Source organism: Dermacentor variabilis, unplaced genomic scaffold (assembly GCF_050947875.1).
Source record: "Dermacentor variabilis isolate Ectoservices unplaced genomic scaffold, ASM5094787v1 scaffold_12, whole genome shotgun sequence".
Classification (NCBI taxonomy): domain Eukaryota; kingdom Metazoa; phylum Arthropoda; class Arachnida; order Ixodida; family Ixodidae; genus Dermacentor; species Dermacentor variabilis.
This window is the reverse complement of record NW_027460280.1, coordinates 5203544-5210625: the sequence shown is the minus strand read 5'-3', so window position 1 is coordinate 5210625 and position 7082 is coordinate 5203544. Positions and strand designations below refer to the sequence as shown.

At 42.2% G+C, this 7082-nt stretch overlaps 1 non-coding gene across 1 annotated transcript; it reads left to right on the top strand.

Annotated features, from left to right (window-relative positions):
• Positions 1 to 6315: 6315 nt before the first annotated feature.
• On the top strand, positions 6316 to 6388 carry TRNAS-CGA (transfer RNA serine (anticodon CGA)). Its single transcript has one exon. It is a non-coding gene; the product is annotated as a tRNA-Ser (tRNA).
• Positions 6389 to 7082: the final 694 nt, after the last annotated feature.

Sequence of the window (7082 nt, the reverse complement as noted above, 5' to 3'; positions counted from 1 at the left end):
CAAAGGGCGACTTTCCGTTTAGCTCATCATCAGTAAAGACGTGGTGCAAAAGTGCCCTGACAAATTTTCCACTGCCACTGCTACTGTCACAGGCTTGGCTTAGCTGATCGAGGATGCTCTTGTCAGCGTGCTGCCGCGAATTGCAACCTGTACACAGAAAATTTAGTAATACTTTAGAAGCCCACTTTTGATCACACAGAGCATAAAGGTGAAGAATTTATCCTCCAATGCACTCGCCATAAATGACATCAGAAGAAAAATAAGTGTCTCGCATTAACATTGCATGGTTTGCATTGCAGAGGCATTACTTTGACAGGTATTTGCAGTTACTGACACTGCAGCACATGTGCACGTGTGGAAACAAATATACATTATTTAGAGGTGGACTTGTCAGTTGCCGGCTGGTTGCCCACAGATACACAAGCTGTTGTCAGTGAGCGTGATGTGATCTCGTATACAATCATTCTTAATTATTGCTAAATAGCATACAGTACCAACAACTTTCCTGCAACGGCTTGCTACATGCCATCATGCCAGCCAGATATCAATTTTAGTCATAGTCACACATCGCAAGATTAACTGCAAATATACACAGATCTACACAAAGTAAACTACACAGATCCCTTTCACCATGTGATGTGATTCCAGGGGCCAGCAATTTGGGAAAACGCTGATTTAACCTTGCTTTGATCACGGAATCACTTCAAAAAATTATGGAGTTTTACGTGCCAAAACCACTTTCTGATTATGAGGCACGCCGTAGTGGAGGGCTCCGGAAATTTCGACCACCTGGGGTTCTTTAATGCACCTAAATCTAAGTACATGGGTGTTTTTGCCCCCATCGAAACGCCGACGCCGTGGCCGGGATTCGATCCCGCGACCTCGTGCTCAGCAGCCCAACACCATAGCCACTGAGCAACCACGGCGGGTGAACTTCATATGCACTATATTGTCAAAAAAGAAAATAAATAAAGAAGGGAGAATTGGCAGCACAAAATAAGCATACCTCTGTGCAAGCAATTACTGGTTCTCCTGGCTTGCTCTCAACGTTGTTGACAATTTTTCGTAGCCTCTTCACCCTCTTGCCAGCTTCTGTATAATGAGAATGCAATACAACCACTCAAAAGTATATAAGTACTTCAAGCATTTCAGCGGAAAAGAAGCTAATGGTAATTCGTGATGCAACGAAATATCTCACACTTAATAAGGAATTGTGCGACCCTTCGGTTCTTTTTGTGCATCAGCCACTGATGCGTAATTTGGTGAGCCAGGCATTTAATATGATTCGGGTGAATGACACTTTGCGACAGCTGAGTGAAGCCGAGAAGCCTTCTGTTAAAGTGTTGCAGGTCTTCATACATGCTGCACAGATAGTCTTGAATTTTAGAATAGGCATGCGTATTCACAAAATTTAAAAAAAAATATAACGGGTATTTTTTTTTCAAACAGCAAAAGGCAGGGAAATATTGGTACGATCAACACATTCTAGCTTGTTTTAAAGATGCTCCAGTATTCAATATTCCTCATAAATTCTAGTACGGATTGAAGACTAACAAGTACAACACTGCTGCAGTAAGTTTTTTTTTTTTTGCCGAGTCATGGAGTTCCTTACAAAAACCGCCCGAGGGCCTCGACATCTGCAATCCCATAAATATTACAGGGCACATACACAGGAGCTTTTTATGTGGAAGGGCATGTTCCACTAGTTCGTGTTATGTTACACCTCTTAATTCAATGTGGCAAAGTAGATTCGCACATGCAGGGAAGGGTCTTAAACATTGTTTTTTACATTCACAGAAAGCATCAACTAGATGGTGTAAGAATGTTGCCTGCTGTGTATGTGTCATGCAAGTTTGCACCAGCATCAGACACAATGTGTCCTGCCCTCTTTTTCAGATGCTGTGGATGCCACGATTTAAAGTATTTTATAAATGCAGTATTAGATATCAGCCACACCATGAAATGCAATCAAGGAATAAAAAACGCACATAAGCGCTTGATGCTTATGTAACCAAACCTTTCTGTGTTACTAAACTATTAGCAATGTTTTTGAGTGACTGAATGAATCAATTGAATATTCTTCTTTTTCACTGCTTATATTTAAGTACATTGAAATAGCAAGAGCCGAATTCTTTTACCAACAGTTTTTCGCAGTGCATTAAAGAGAAAGCTTCAAAAGAAAGTGCCTGATATTATGACATATTTATTACAAGGAACTTTTCTGTGTGGAGAACATCAAAGTAGGAATCTTGGTCAGTCCTCCGGAGTGAAATATAACCCAGATTTGGTGCAAAGGTTGCATCTTTTCTCTGTCTTATTCAGAGGCTTGCATGCTTTCGCAACCCTTTTGTTTTGCGCGAAGGAATATATTTACAGTAACACCGGATTAACGTATCCTTTTCTGTGATACACCACAGATTTCTGATTAAAACCTTGTTCTTTATAATATCCAGAGTGCGCAAATTATTTCGTAGAATACTTTTGGAACATGAAAAAGATATCCAGGGCTGGGAGAGAAACTGGTGGCGTCGATCACATGCACTTTGGGAATTTTTTTTTCAACTTTGTTTACTATACGTTGGCATTCGATTCGCGAACGATCAACTAGCCTGTTTTATAGGATGATCCCCATTTGTAAGATATGACACGACATCGGTCACGAAATTTCTGCATTATTATTTTATGACCATACAACAAAAAACGGTCCGCCCATTCGATGTTCATATAAACGGCATGGCATGGGCCCTGCTGCAACGGTAACACTTAAAACAGGGTTAAGCATCAAGTTAAACATTCAAATTCTGTGACTTTACTAACCAAAGCCACGATTTCATTACAGGGCACGCCGCACTGTATGACTAAATTAAATTTGACCACGACCCCGATCTTTAACAAGCACCCATATCCAAGCACGAACGTTTTTGGGCCCATAGAAATCCGGCTGCCGCGGCTAGAGTTGCCCCGCGGCCTCCAGGAGAGCAGGGTAACAGTAACCTACCGCAAAGGGTGACGCGTAAGAACACAGGAACAGGCGGCCTCGTTTTAAGTGGTTTCGTGCATTTCACTTCTTGAGTCGTTCGATCGCGATAAACTTGCCTGCCATGCAGTACAGACGAATAGGCCAGGCTGCTAAATACACAGCTTAAACAGACTACATGACCCCATCTTGGCGCTCGATCGACCGATTGTGCATGCAACACGCTACACATGCACCCCGGACCGTCCCGGCACAAAATGTTTCTACACCGGCGCTGTGCACTACGCGTGAATCAGACATTCAGCTCAGAGTTGTTCTGACCGACTCAGCTTGAGCGCCGCAGGCGCAAGTCTGCCCGACGTACACCCAGCAACGATAGAAGTGTCCCGGTACTTTCACAACACCAGTCAGAACGTTGCCGATGAGTTATGCACACAATACGAGAAACTTGCTACCGTCGGGTCATCCGGCGCTCCATTCTTCATGCACGCTACTACGCAGCCCAGACGGTGGCATACCTCCGCGTCACCAAATGGACGGAAGGGTATAAATACGTTCAGCTTTTCAACTCCTACGCTCTTGGCAAAAATGTCTCTTGTCGCGCAACAGCAGATGACAATGCACACACATGCTTACAGCTCACGACACACATAACGCGCACACGGATACCATGAAAAAAAGCAAAATGGCGACAAAACCAAGTGCCAGACAACCAAACACGCCAAAGAAATGAGCACCAATGTTGTTTGTTAACTTTTGTTAAATTTCGCTAGATTTGGTGAAGCACTTTCTATCACTTTCATGCGGTAAAAATTCCTCTAATGTTTTTTTTCAAAGCTGTCAGCTATACACAAAGTGCAATATAATAAAGTACGTCTTTGAGCAAATGACAATTGCCTGCGTTGACACAATGCTTTAATATCGGCGGCTATGCTGAGGCATAGCCTTCCAGATATCCTCAGTGACGGCACGTTGTTCTAATCTCGAAAGCCACAACTCGGTCAAGTTGGTCACGAAGCGAGTGGCCGCAAATGGTCGCAATTTACCACTGATGTGGCTTATTCACTGAGTGCTCGATTTTCTGTCGCGGGAATGGAGTAGCATAGCTAAGCTCCTTAACCAATTCCCTGAAGGTTATTTTAAGCAGAAATGATGGTGCGAGAAGAGGTGAACGGCATCAATCGACAAATATTTTGTTGTGGCGACGGGCAGGTCGCACTTGCTGGTGCGAACATGAGTCTCCATGAGTTGGCTATCGGCCGCAATTTATGGATATAAAACCTGAATAAATCAAGAATACTAGGTGACTATTTGTCTCCGCCCTGTTTCAAAAGTTCAGGTGCGTAAAATGTCATCATCATCATGATCATTGTAGTTGGTGGCATGACCTCTGACAAACGGCGGTGTGAATGCGCTTACACTGCAATTTATTGCATATCTTGCCGTAATGTATTAGTGTAAATTTACGCGGAGTCGCCTCTCCGCAGGCTGTGTATTGGTGTGGTAGCTTGCAATGCCACGTAATAGACATTTGGTAAGCACCAGTTGGATCCGTACATCGACGTACAGATAGGCTCAAAACAAAAGTGGTATAACTGGTTACGTGCCAGTATTCTGGATGCTTCTGCATGCATTGAGGACGGCATGATGCTACGTCGACGACACACATGCTCTTTTTCCAACCAGTTTCGGTTTCAAGGAGCCTGCCAAGGGGAACTAATTGTTCGCAAAGCTCCCACATAAAATCCTCTATTAAAAATCGATCATGGGTATAGGTAGTGTCGAGCACGGGCATCAAAGCACTCATTTACTATAGCCACCTATTGTTGATAATTAGAAAGTTAATTACCGCAACTTCGCTAATTAAGCACGTAAGTGCGGCAATTGGTCTATATGTAGACGCCGCCAATCTGTACACTCGTACGTTAAACATAACATTAACGTGATTTATATTTGCAATTTAAAAATTTGGTGGAGTTTAAAAAACACCTTTTACTTTGCAGAGTGGGATGAACCTCTTCTCTCCTTGGTAGTACAATGTTGACGCTTTACACTGCAACACCTGCACTGACTCTTTTCCAGGTCTTCCATTGGAGTTATAGCGCACATTGCAATATTGACAACAATAAAATAAGATGAAGCACTCCGGAGATAGGGGATTTGGGGCTGCAGCGGGTCAATACTGAAAAAGTACATTATTTTGCAGTGGCTTTTATTCTGCAGTTGAACGTACAACTGGGTGCGCAATTTTTTTTAAATCATTGATTCAAGCTCTTGTCAGCTTAATTACGCCATTTCGTATTGTAGCCTAAGCAAAAGAATTTTAGTGTCTTTTTCGTGTAAATTATATGTCGCCTGTTTAACTTGGTCCAGCTGTTGGCGTTTCCCAATCAAAGTCAGCATTATTTCATCAATAAAAATTATTGTGTGGTTATCAATAAAAAAAATTGGTGTAAACTACCATTGTGCTGGCTCAACGAATGTCTTAAGTTTGTGGAGTTTCCATTGAATCAATGATAGTACAATAGATGAACAATGGAAATACAACAACCTTTTTTGTCAGAGATATAGGCCGGAGGAGCGGCCTTCACTCCGACGAAGGCCGGTCCTCCGGCAGAAACATCAGTACAAACAAATCCCATGACGTTCGCAATTCTTTGTTCTTCTTCGACATATATATATATATATATATATATATATATATATATATATATATATATATATATCACCCGCCGTGGTTGCTCAGTGGCTATGGTGTTGGGCTGCCGAGCACGAGGTCGCGGGATCGAATCCCGGCCACAGCGGCCGCATTTCGATGAGGGCGAAATGCGAAAATACCCGTGTACTTGGACTCAGGTGCACGTTAAAGAACCCCAGGTGATCGAAAGTTCTGGAGTCCTCCACTACGGCATGTCTCATTATCAGAAAGTGGTTTTGGCACGTAAAAACCCATAATTCAATATATATATATATATATATATATATATATATATATATATATATATATATATATATATATATATGTATATAGTCATATCATAAGAAGCCGACAAACACTGACATCATAGGGGAAATCAGTTGTGCTTAATAAATGAAGTAAAGAAACGATATGAAAATTAGAGTGGATGAAAAAACAACTTGCCGCAGGTGGGAGCCGAACCCACAACCTTAGCATTTCCCAGTTGCGTTCACCCAAACAGATCAGGTTCTCGTGACGCCCGCTGCAAAAAGGACGTTCCACGTCCGCCGCCAAGGTCTTTGAGTGGTGGCGCTGGCTAACACTCCCAGGGTTCTACTAGGACACATAAATATCCAAGAAAAGTGGATGGGGAAACAGCGCCGCGGTAGCTCAATTGGTAGAGCGTCGCACGCGAAATGCGAAGGTTGTGGGTTCGGTTCCCACCTGCGGCAAGTTGTTTTTTCATCCACTTTAATGTTTATGAGTGTATCGCTTCTTTACTTCGTTTATTAAGCACAGCTGATTTCCCCAATGTTGTCCTTGGTGTCAGTATTTGTTGGCTTCTGATGATATGACTAATAAAAATCGGGCCCCTCGGTTAACCCCTTTCTTCTCGTTTATATAAATATATATATATATATATATATATATATATATATATATATATATATATATATATATATATGCATGCACAAGAAGGGAATAAAACCGAGGGACTCAAATCTTCTATTTCACGGTCGCAAAAAGCCAACAGCTAGGAAGCCAAGGAAAGGATAGATTCAATCAGTTGCTGTGGTTGACATTGAAATCTAGAAAGGATGTGCAGCAGCCTCAGAGCACTAAAACTTATTTCTGGTTTCATAGCCAGCTTTTAGGGACACGTACCTACCAGCACTACAAGCGGCCACAGCACAAATCTAGCACCTTTTCAATGGAACGAGCGGGTTTTTAGCGAATAATTAAAAGTACAGGTCGATAATTGATAAAGGCGGGAGACGGACATGTAGCAGAAGACAATCCACAGAAAACAAATGCACTGGTCATTCTGTGGAAAGCTAGACTCTTTTACAGAGCACTAAACGATTCAGCAATGGAAGCGTAATGAAACGACGAAAATTTCTACTCGATTTTGGAGATGTTAGCGGC